Source organism: Anomaloglossus baeobatrachus, chromosome 1, assembly GCF_048569485.1.
Source record: "Anomaloglossus baeobatrachus isolate aAnoBae1 chromosome 1, aAnoBae1.hap1, whole genome shotgun sequence".
Classification (NCBI taxonomy): Eukaryota; Metazoa; Chordata; class Amphibia; order Anura; family Aromobatidae; genus Anomaloglossus; species Anomaloglossus baeobatrachus.
Window position 1 is genome coordinate 813,690,322 of NC_134353.1, and position 12,473 is coordinate 813,702,794.

Sequence of the window (12,473 nt, forward strand, 5' to 3'; positions counted from 1 at the left end):
TCTGCTGAGCTACTCAGAGGCATGCCATTGGGTTCACACAAAGTGGGATCTACAACTTCATCATCAGGCTCTATGTTATCCTACTCTTTCTCTTCCTGATGTGACATCACAGAACAATAAACTTGCACCTCAGGTATTTAAGTCTCATCATCATCACCTCCACCCCTGGGAGTTAACGTCAGTTGACGAGGGTTGGGATCCTGCTCTAACCCTGCTTCGTCCGGGCCAGGATCCAACTGACAAAGATTTTGGGTACCAGTGCTTATGCTTTCCTCCTCTTGAGTATGGGAATCTTTGGAGCAGACCTCTGATGCCCATGGGATAGAATGTCTGAACAGCTCTGTAGACTAGTGCATGTGTGGTTCCCCACAGTCAGTTTGCCAGTTGGAGAATTGTGACACTGGGAGAAACAAGTGTTATTGGGGTGGCACCTCTGAGCAATGAACTGTGTGTGATGATGAGGTGCAGGAAGATGAGGAGAGGCCACTTGATGCAGGGCTTGCCATCCACTCTAGCACATGCTGTTTATCACCCTCATTACAAAGTTGAAGTAATGAAAGTTGTTCTCATTTCTCTTGGGATAGGATGAGGCAGTGTTTGCTCAGTAGAATTTTGACTAACATTAGAACATCCCACACGTACACCTCGAACATCCCACTTATTCATCCTTCCACAACAACCTCATCGTTATTTACCAGTCATGGTTTATGTACCCTTCCCCTTTAAAACAGATGTTTTGCAACCCTATGCCCACAGGTGTCAGACACCCAACACAAAAGATTAATTCTTTATTTCTTGCCTGAGATGTCAATATTGTGAAGGCACTAAAAAGTACCAATACCTAGAAATGTGGTTCACTGCAGAATTTGGATCAGGCACTGAAAAATGCCAAGACCTATTTAGCTAGTTCACTAGGAAATTTACAGCAGGCAATACTAAGTGATAGAACAGGAACAGTGATGATAAAACTAACATTTCTTATAGCCTTTGTAGCATATCTATTATCAGAGATGTATTGAAAAGTCTTTAGTGAAACCACAAAAAACAATAGGTGCTACAGAAATTCCAACAAATATATTGTATTTTTATTAAAAGAATATGATAACATCACGTAATTAAAAAACACTCAGTTAACACACCGCAACATGGGGGGTTTTTACTCGCTTTTGCTATGATGCGAGGTAGCATAGGAGAACACACAGTTCAATAAGAGTCCAGCCGTTTATTAAACAGGACATAAACCATACTGCAGGTACATAACAAACAAAATCTTTTTAAAAAAGGACACACGGCTTGCTGGCCGTCAAACTTATCGTATTCAATTTCGTTAATTCAGCGGTTTGCACACACTGGTTTGGATCAACTTTCCTCAGTGGTATCACGCTGGCACTGTCTCCCTCCAGAGAGGCCTCAATACCTCTGTGCACTTGAGCAGTCTCTCCAAGCAGGCTTCTTTTCAGACACACTCTGCCTCCTGGCAGTCTCTCTCAGTCTGGCTTCTGCCAGTCTCTCAAGACAGGCTAACTTCCCTTAGCTGTGTTCCATCCAGAGGCTCCTACCTCTCAGAGATTAGCAACCTCTCTCAGTCTCAGAGGCTTCTTCTCTTCCAGTGTTGCTCCTCACACTGCTTACAGACTACACAACGTCTGCCATCTGCCAAACAACAGACTCCATTAAAAACCATGTGGCCTGTCAGACACCTGTCAAACACACCCATGGGCAGGGTATATACGTGGCCAGACTCACCCATCTCTTTAGCCACCTGTGAACCTGCCTTGAGAATATCTTAGCAGAAACATGTGGCACTACACGTACCAGCATGGAAATCCAGGTTCACACCACTTATGTGGTACATATCAGCCATTAGCAATGTAGCCGGTCGCCAACTCACAGCAGCCACAGTGGTTTAAAAATATTATACATATATAGATGATCTTTTAAGTGGCAGAGTATACTAGGATGCTTACAGTATATCACAAAAGTGAGTACACCCCTCATATTTTTGTAAATATTTATATTTTATATCTTTTTATGGGACAACATTGAAGATATGACACTCTGATACAATGTAGTGTAGTCAGTGTCCAGCTTATATAACAGTGTAAACCTTATATGCCCTCTAAATAAGGGTGCTTTCACATCAGCGCTATTTCTCTGCTCTGCCGGATCCGTCACAACTCCAGTACAGTGCAATACAGTTCAATGGCATCGTGGCAAGCTCCGGTCACATGCTGTCATGTGACCGAACCTTGCCGAGATGCCATTGAACTGTATTGCATTGTACTGGAGTTGTGACGGATCCGGCAAAGTGGCGAAATACCACTGATGTGAAAGCACCCTCACTCAACTCACAGCCATTAATATCTAAACTGTTGTTAACAAAAATGAGTTCACACCCAACTGAAAATGGCCAAATTGTGCCCAATTAGCCATTTTTCCTCCCCGTTGTCCTGAGTCTCATTAGTGCTACAAGGTCTCTGGTGTGAATGGGGAGCAGTATTAAATTTGGTGTTATCGTTCACACACTCTCTTATATTGGTCACTGGAAGTTCAACATGGCACCACATAGCCAAAAACTGTTTGCGATCTGAAAAAAAGAAATGTTGCTCTTCATAAATAAGGCCTAGGCTATAAAAAGACTGCCAATACTCTGAAACTGAGCTGCAGCATGGTGGCTAAGACCATACAGTGGTTTAACAAGACAAGTTCCACTCAGAATGGGCCTTACCGTGGTCAACCAAAAAAGTTGAGTGCATGTCATCAGCATAATATCCAGAGGTTGTCTCTTAAAATAGATGTATGAGTGCTGCCAGAATTGCTGCAGATGTTAAGGGGGCAGGGTTCAATCTGTCAGTGCTCAGACCATACACTGCACACTGCATTAAATTGGCTGTCAATGCAAAAGAAAGCCTCCAATAAAGATGATGCATAGGAAAGCACGCAAATTGCTGAAGGCAAGCAGTCTACGGACATGGATTAATGGAACCATGTCCTGTGGCCTGATGAAACCAAGTTAAACTTATTTGATTCAGATAGTGTCAAGCGTGTATGGTGTAAACTAGCTGAGCAGTTGAGGAGTACAAAAACAAGTGTATCTTCCCTACAGTGAAACATGATGGTGGGAGTGTCATGGTTTGGGGCTGCACGAGGGCTGCCAGCTGTGGGGAGCTACAATTTATTGAGTACATGAATACCAACATGTACTATAACTATAGAAAAGACAAGTGCAATAGGGTCTCATCTCGGAGATGGGTCAATTGTATTGGCAAAGACTTGCTGACCTGGAAAAGTTGTGTGCAACACAACTACTGAAATGGCATCATAATGGCTGCTGTAGCCCCAAGACCATGGAAATGCAGATGATGGAGTGAGAAGGGTAAAAAAACGCTCTGCCTCTGTTAAAGGATAGTAGAATCAAATCCGGGGAAAGTGAATTATTCAACGTATTCTGGCAAGGATACTCCTTCTTCAGGGCATACACATTTACATATAGCATATTCATGGGAATATATTATGCAACACTATATATATTCCCATGAATGTACAATATATAAATGTGATTGTCCTGAAGAAGGAGTATCCACTCTGAAATGCATTGAATAATTAACTTTACCAGGATTTGATTCTTCGATCCTTTATGACATACTGAAGGAGAGCATGATCCCCTCCTTTCAAAAACTGGGCTGCAATGTAGTATCCAAAATAATAATGATCCAAACACACCTCCACTGGCCACTGGCTTGCTAAAGAAACTGAGGGTAAAAGTACTGGACTTACCAAGCATGTCTCCAGACCTAAGCCTATTCAGCATCTGTGGGGCCTCTACAAATTGAAGGTGAAAGAACACAAGGTCTCTAACATCCACCAGCTTCATGATGTTGTGACGCCCTGGCACAGCCAGGTTGTCACATAAAGAGTTAATCCTCCTTGGTAATATGATCTCACACGGTGCAGCATGACAAAGCACAGCCCCCAGTGTAAGGGAAAAGCAGAGGGGAGGGGCTGGAGCAGAAAGTGTGAGGAGTGCAGACAGGACGGAGGTCTGGAGTTTAGCTCCCGGCTGGGAGTGAAGTGTTCTCCAAAAGGGCCGGGGCAGGCCGTAGTGAGGAAGGGGCCAGAACAGGTAGCCGGAGCCGGGCGGTGGCCCCTCGGTACCTGGGTACCCGGATCACTACAGGGGAGTAGATTCCCCGTCCCCGGCTGAGGAGAAAGCGGAAGAAAGAGGAAGAGAGAGGAGGAAAAGGCACTTGACTGCAGGGAAGAAACAACAAGGGCTGCTGCACCGTGTGTGGGACTCTAACACCCCCGTACCGGAGGCCGCGGACACCGGCAATTCTTAGTTCACCAGTGACTCCGTGTGACTTTCTTGTGAGTACACCCGTGCCCTCGGGCACCACACTGCAGCACTGCGCCCTGCCCCCTGCTTATCCCATCACCAGGCCCCGGGACAACCAACCCCCCTACCCACGGAGGGGACATAACAACTACGCTGCTCCCTGTCATCGCTCCCGGGATCCCCTTACAGAGCAGCGGTGGTGTTCCACCATCACCACAGCCGTGGGTGGCGTCACGGACAATCTCCCCTAACAAATCCCCTTTTACTGTGGAGCCTGGGATCACAGACCGGGTCACGCCATCATGATACCCACAGAAGTGACTCTGTGGCCCGGATCTGAGTACCCCTGGTCCCCGGGCGAAACAATGTCATCATGGAGGATGGAAGAGGATCCAGTGGCTTCTGTGAAGCTTTAGCGAATAGCATGCCCAAGAGCTAAGGCAGTGCTTGAAAATAATGGTGACCACACAAAATATTGACACTTTGGGCACAACTTGGCCATTTTCACTTAGGAGTGTACTCATCTTTGGTTTAGACATTAAAGTCTGTGTGTTGAGTTATTTAGAGGGCACACCTAACTTACACTGTAATACAGCTGACACTGACTACTTTATATTAAATCAAAGTGTCAGATCTCCCATGAAAATATATAAAATATTTTAAAAAATATAAGGGGTGTACTCACTTTTGTTATATACTTTATACTTTGGGGCTTTGGTCTTTGCTCTTTTAAGACCTTAGCAATGCCGCTGTGTTTTTTTCTATATTTTTCTACAAATATGACAAAAAGTTGCAGCTTTGAATCTTTATTCTTTCAGTCTATTGAAAATCTACTCCAGGTTTTGGCATTGGAAAAAAAATCTTGATATATGACACTATATGGACCTATCCTTTAAGTTATTCGTCGAACAGTTGTTCCAACTATGCACCAAGTGATTTCTACACATTGGTAAATCTTGGCTACAAAAATGCATCTGTATGTTTATGCTCAAGTCAGTGAATATTTGTAGATTTAATTTGTGGATGAAACAAAAACATATAAATCTGTATCATAATAGTACATTTTATTTTTATAGCTTCTGCTTGTGTCCTTATAAAACTCAACTAATAATATTGATATCTCCCTGAAAAAATATGTAGAGTTTATGCAAGTTTTGATCCATCTGGCAATGTGTCAGCTACAAATTCCACCATGAATTACTGTAACTGAACATTTTATCTTAACTTGTTTAATTTTAAATATTTATTTTTCTGCATTTGACAAACGTCGTACAAGGCAGACGTATAAAATATCCTTTTTATGTGTATTCATTTGAACTCTGCAAAATGCAGAGTCTAAATGAAGTCTTAAATCCTTGAGTTGTAGAATATTTTTTGTTAACATATTCTAGAAGAGTAGTCAGCCATATTTTTTTTATAAATAACTGTTGAGCATAGATTCACATATTATACAACATCTGCTCAAAACCCTTCATTCCGGGCATTACGGAATTGATTATTGACTATACATTTTCCCATCTGCTTGATGTTGCTGTTGCAAAAAATATCATTATTCATTATTTAATACATTGAGATTTGGTAATACACATGTGCTTTACTTTCCTTTTAATTTAGCATAAACAGCCTCGTATAACACCTGCCTTCATTTACTCTTAATATGTATGCTGACCTCCAAATGCCAGTATAATGTATAACTGCATATAAAATAACTGTTGATTCATTCTTAGACTAAAGCGGGCTTTACACGCTACGACATCGCTAATGCGGAGTCGTTGGGGTCACGGAATTTGTGACGCACATCCGGCCGCATTAGCGATGCCGTTGCGTGTGACATCGATAAGCGATTTTGCATCGTTACAAAAACGTGCAAAATCGCTAATCGGCGACATGGGGGTCCATTCTCAAATCTCGTTACTGCAGCAGTAATGAGGTTGTTCCTCGTTCCTGCGGCAGCACACATCGCTGCGTGTGACGCCGCAGGAACGAGGAAGCTCCCCTTACCTGCCTCCCGGCCGCTATGCGGAAGGAAGGAGGTGGGCGGGATGTTACGTCCCGCTCATCTCCGCCCCTCCGCTGCTATTGGGCGGCGGTTCAGTGACGTTTCAGTGACGTTGCTGTGACGCTAAACGAACCGCCCCCTTAGAAAGGAGGCGGTTCGCCGGTCACAGCGACGTCGCCGGACAGGTAAGTATGTGTGACGGCTGTGGGCGATGTTGTGCGGCACGGGCAGCGATATGCCCGTGTCGCGCAACAGATGGGGGCGGGTACCCACACTAGCGATATCGGGACCGATATCGCAGTGTGTAAAGTAGCCTTTATTTTACATTGACTGTTTGTCAGAATATTACCAGTAAGTCCACACAGCAGGCGAGGTAAAGGCCATAATTTGAGATTATGCATCCAGAAAACGCAGTTATTCTAATTTTTATTTCCCTCCCAAAAAAAAATAAAACAGATGACACCCATGTGGCAAAAGTATTTACAGTTACTCAACAAAAAAATACGGCACTCCTGAAAATTTTTTGGGTGCACGAATAGATTCCCAAACCATTTTTTTTTCATATAAACCATATTTACACATAAGCAGTAAATACAATTTACAAGACCAAAATCAATTTCCTATGTTAAGAATTGTAATGTGTGCATCCAAATCGGATCACATATGATCAGTGGCGTAACTAGAGTTTGATGGGCCCCGGTGCAAAGTTCAGACCTGGGCTCCCCCTTGATGTACACCGACACTTAGGGTATGGGATAATGACGCCGACACTCGGGGTACAGGATAATGATGCTGACACTTGGCTCTTACCCTCAGCACCCAGATTTCTCATGATCTGAAATCCCTCTATCAGCACCCAGCTTTCCTATGTTCTGATATCCATCTTGCCCTTGGCACCCAGCTTCCCCATGCTCTGCTATACATCTTTCTCTCAGCACCCAGCTTCTCCATATCAGAGCATGGGAAAGCTGGGTGCTGAGAAATGATGTATAGCAGAGCATGGGAAAGCTGGGTGCTGAGAGATGTATAGCAGAGCATGGGAAAGCTGGGTGCTGAGGGAAAAGATCCTTTCCTTTAGCACAAAACGTTCCCATCCCCTGCTTGTATCTTTGTCCCCCCTTGTATATAGTTCTCCAAATACAATAATGGCACCCACATAGCCTTCCAAATAGTATAAAGGGTCCCACATAACCCTTCATATATTAGAATACACTTCCATAGTCCTCCATGTATTATAATGCATTTCCCATAGTTCTCCATGTATTATAATTCACCCCATAGTACTCAATATATAACACTGCACCACATAGTCCTCCATATATTATAATGCACCCCCATAGTCCTCCATGTATAAAGTAGCCCTCCAATTATTATAATAAATTTCTCATAGTTCTCCATATATTATACTACACCACATAGTTCTCCATATATTATACTGCACCACATAGTCCCCAATGTTTTATAATGCACCCCCATAGTCCATGTATAAGGTAGCCTCCATAGTCCTCCATATATTATAATGTAGCCCCCATAGTCCTATATGTATTATAACGCAACCCCATAAAACTTCATATTGCATTATGCAGCCCCATACTCCTTAATGCATAATGCACCCCTATATTCTATGTATAAGGTGTCCTTAATTTTGTATTATGCAGCCCCCAGACCTCCATATATAATAATGCAGCCAGCCCCCCCAGACCTCCATATATAATAATGCAGCCAGCCTCTCCAGGCCTCCATGTCTAATAATGCAGCCAGCCTCCTCAGGCCTCCAGGTATAATGTAGCAGCCAGCCTCTCCAGGCCTCCATGTATAACAATGCACCCAGCCTCCTCAGGCCTCCATGTATAATGCAGTATTTCCAGGACTCCATGTATAATGCAGCATCTCCAGGCCTCCATGTATAATTCAGCCTCTCCAGGCCTCCCTGTATAATGCAGCCTCCCCAGACCTCCACGTATAATAATGCAGCCTCCCCAGACCTCCATGTATAATAATTCAGCCTCCCCAGACCTCCATGTATAATGCAGCCTCTCCAGGCCTCCATGTATAATAATGCAGCTTCCCCAGACCTCAATGTATAAAGCAGCCTCTCCATGCCTCCATGTATAATAATGCAGCCTCCACAGACCTCCATATATAATGCAGCCTCCCCAGACCTCCATGTATAAAGCAGCCTCTCCAGGCCTCTATGTATAAAGCAGCCTCTCCAGGCCTCCATGTATAAAGCAGCCTCTCCAGGCCTCCATGTACAATAATGCAGCCTCTCCAGACCTCCATGTATAAAGCAACCTCCTCAGACCTCCATGTATAAAGCAGCCTCTCCAGCCCTCCATATATAATGCAGCCTCCTCAGATCTCCATGTATAAAGCAGCCTCTCCAGGCTTCCATGTATAATAATGCAGCTTCCCCAGAACTGCCTTCCCAAGCCTCTGGCCATCGTTTACTCATTTATATTAAAAAAAACAAAAAACAAAACAACAACAAGTACTCACCTTCTCTCTTCCTTCCACCGCTGCTGTCCTCCCCGCTGCTTATTCTCCCGGTGCTGCGGTCAGCGTCCTCCCGTCCTGCACTCTGTGCAATCAGCACAGCAGTCGCTCGGGAGTGACGTCACCGCACAGGGGGAGAATGGTGATGCATAGCGCGGCACCAGCCACGCTATGCTTCATCATTACTGTGCGCGGTGACGGGGGAGACGCCGCAGCCGCTGACACCAGGTAGGGGGCCCCGGTGCTTCCGCTGACACCAGGCAGGGGGGCCCGGTGTCGTCGGTGGCAGCGGGTCAAATAGTGGCCGTGTGGTCTGTGACAGATCAGCACGGCTCCTCTCACACTGACAGGAGCTGGCTGCTGATCTGCCTGGCGGCCGCTGGGCCCCTAACCTCCCGGGCCAGGTCGCGATCGCTGCGACCGCGGTAGTTACGCCACTGCATATGATTGATCTGTCTAGGCTCTGATTTATTTTTTATACCTCCATAGACTTTAATGGTCGAGTCTCATCTGAAATACGGCACAGACTAGTGCATGCTGCAATTTAGGCACGTTTCACACGTCAGTGAAAAACACTGACGTTCTTCACTGTCGTGTAAAACACGCACATGTCCCTCCGTGTTCCGTGATTCATGGCACACGTGGGTTGTCCATGTGTGATACGTGATCCATGATTGCACATGGATATTACTCACCTGCCTTCGCTCCTGCTCTCCATGGTGCTGAAGTCTCCAGCTCTGCAGCGTCCGCCCACCGCTCTCAGCACCTACTTCCTGGTCGGGTTTTCCTGCTCTCATGAATATTCATGAGCCAGGCAGGAGCTGCCGAGAGCAGAGGCTGAACAGCGAATCGCAGTCAAGGTAAGTTGAAAATATTTAATATTTAATATGTCCGTGATTTTCTGGTACATGTTTCACTGATCACACACGGATTACACCATAGTGTGGTCCGTGGGTCATCAGTGATGCCATAAAAAAACTGACTTGTCTCCGTGCAGAATCACGGCCACGTGTGTACGCTGCACAGAGACAAGTTCAGTGAAAAATCACTGATGTTTGAGCAGACCCATTGATTAGAATGGGTCTGCGTATGTCAGTGATTCTGGTACGTATAAAAAAAGCACAAACGTACCAGAATCACTGACGTGTGAAAGGGGCCTTAGTCTGTGTAAAGCTAGTTTCACACATCCGGCTTTTCGCTAGTTTCCCGGATTCGGCGCACGCCAGTACAGTGTATACAGTACAGTGGCAGCGCCGCAACTGGCGGGTCACATGCTCCGGTCACATGACAGCATGTGACCGGCACTTGTCATGTTGCCATTGTACTGTATACACTGTACTGGCGTGCGCCGAATCCGGCAAAACGGCGAAAAGCCGGATGTGTGAAACCGGTCTAAGTAAAATAGTCATGTGAACAGCCAAGTTGAATTACATTGACCATTGCGCTGTCAGTGTGATTTACGTTTTTACCATTGGCAGTACTCTAAGCAACCTCAAAGGGAGTTAGCAAGCCATTTCAAGCAGAAATAAGAGCATTAATGAGATTTTTTTTATTTCTGGCACACATCAATCCAAATATATCCAGGTGGACTCTAATGCTGAAAGACACAATTTCACCCCTCCGCTCTTTATTGAGGGCTGTAGTGGGCTCTTGATCAATCCACCTGTCACTCAAGAGCAAATGGGGGTTGTTGTGGTGATAGAGGGCATTTGTTGGAGCAGCATACTCCAATGTAAAGTGTAGTTTTTTCATACTAACGGCTGTATACAAAAGTATGACTGAACCCCTTGACACTTCTATCTAATACTTCCAGTACATTTGTAATGACAGACTCCCTTTAATGCCAAAGTAAAAACTAAACCTATTTTCCACAAAAATGTTTAAGTTTATTACTCCTAATGTACAGGGTGGTCCAAAAGTAGGTGGATAGAAAAAAACCTTTATTTTGATTTATATATAAAATATATTTACTAACACAAGCATAACATGGACAATTACATTTTATTCTGAACAATAATACAAAATCCCTTAAATTTTATCAACGCGGGTGCTCAAACTGTTTTCCATTACAATTTGCACAGCTTTGAAGTCTGCATCTTTCGCTTCGTCAAACATTTTTGCAAAAGTCTCTTTGGGTATTAATTTTTTGAAATGCATCTCTTATGTAATTTTTCAAATCATTGACACTTTTTAGTTTTCGACTATAAACTTTGTCCTTGAGTACTCCCCAAAAGAAAACATCCATTGGTGTCCAGTCTGGAGAACATGCCGGCTAATCAAGTGGGCCTCTTCGGCCAATCCATTTATTAGGAAATGTGTCATCAAGATACTCGCGGACTACTCTTGAATAATGTGGAGGGGCCCTATCTTGTTGTAAATAAAGGTAATTTGAATTAGGCTGTTGGTGTAACTGGGGACAACTTGATTCGTTAGAATTTCAAAATACTTATCTACTGTGACTGTTCCATCAAAACATTTTGGTCCTAAAACCCCAAAACTTGAAATACCACCCCAAACATTGACACCAGGCTCATTTAGTTGTTGCTCTAATGTTCAATGCATGTTCTCATTATACCAGTAAATACAATTATGTCTATTAATATGGCCAGATAATTTGAAAGAAGCTTCATCACTCCACATAATGGTATCTACAATTACTGGATTTTCTTCAATTTCATTAAGCATAATCTCACTAAATTGCAGCCACCTGTCTGGATCATCCTCCAATAAACCATGAATTAGACGTGGACGATAAGCTTTCCACCCAATAGATTTCAGGATTCGCATGATAGAAGCTCGTGAAATTCCCAATTCTAAAGAGACTCTTCTGGTGGACTTTTTTGGACTCTGAACAAATGTTTCAGCAACAAGTTGTTTATTATTTTCTGTACAGGCTGTTTTGGGTAGACCAGTTTTTGGAGCATTAAGGATTGAGCCAGTGGCATCCAATTTGTCACGAATGCGGTATATGGTTTGTCTCTCTGAGGCTTGAGTACCAAATGTTTCAACCCAATTTGCTCCAACAGTTTCAACATTTTGAGATTTCCAATACTCTTTTAAAATCCATTTTCTTTGATCTGTATTTAAATTATTTGTCATTATGGGTTATCTGAATTATCTGAAAAGAAAACAGATTTGGGGGAGATTTATCTGTGAAAATTAGATTTGTGAAACTGACTCAGTTGCCCTTAGCAACCAATCAGATTCCACCTTTCATTTTCCAAAGAGTATGTGAAGAATTAAAAGTGGAATCTGATTGGTTGCTAAGGGCAACTGAGTCAGTTTCACTTTACACCATGTTTGATAAATCTCCCTCTTCATAACCCTATTACACATACTGTCCACATACTTTTGGACCACCCTGTATATCCAAATTTAGAGATGAGTGAACCCAAATTGTAAAGTTCAGGATTTGTACCAGACACTTGGTGTTTGGGACTCAAACTCGAGCACAAAATTTTCAGAGTTTGGAGCTTGGGTGCTGTTAACCCCTTCACGACCGCGGGCAGTAAAATTACGTCCTATTTTAACGTGACTTAACGACCAGGGACGTAATTTTACTGCCTAAACTTCATTTGATTGCCGTGGCCATAGCAACGGCTTTCAAATGATGTCCCCTGCTGTTTCTTACAGCAGGGGACC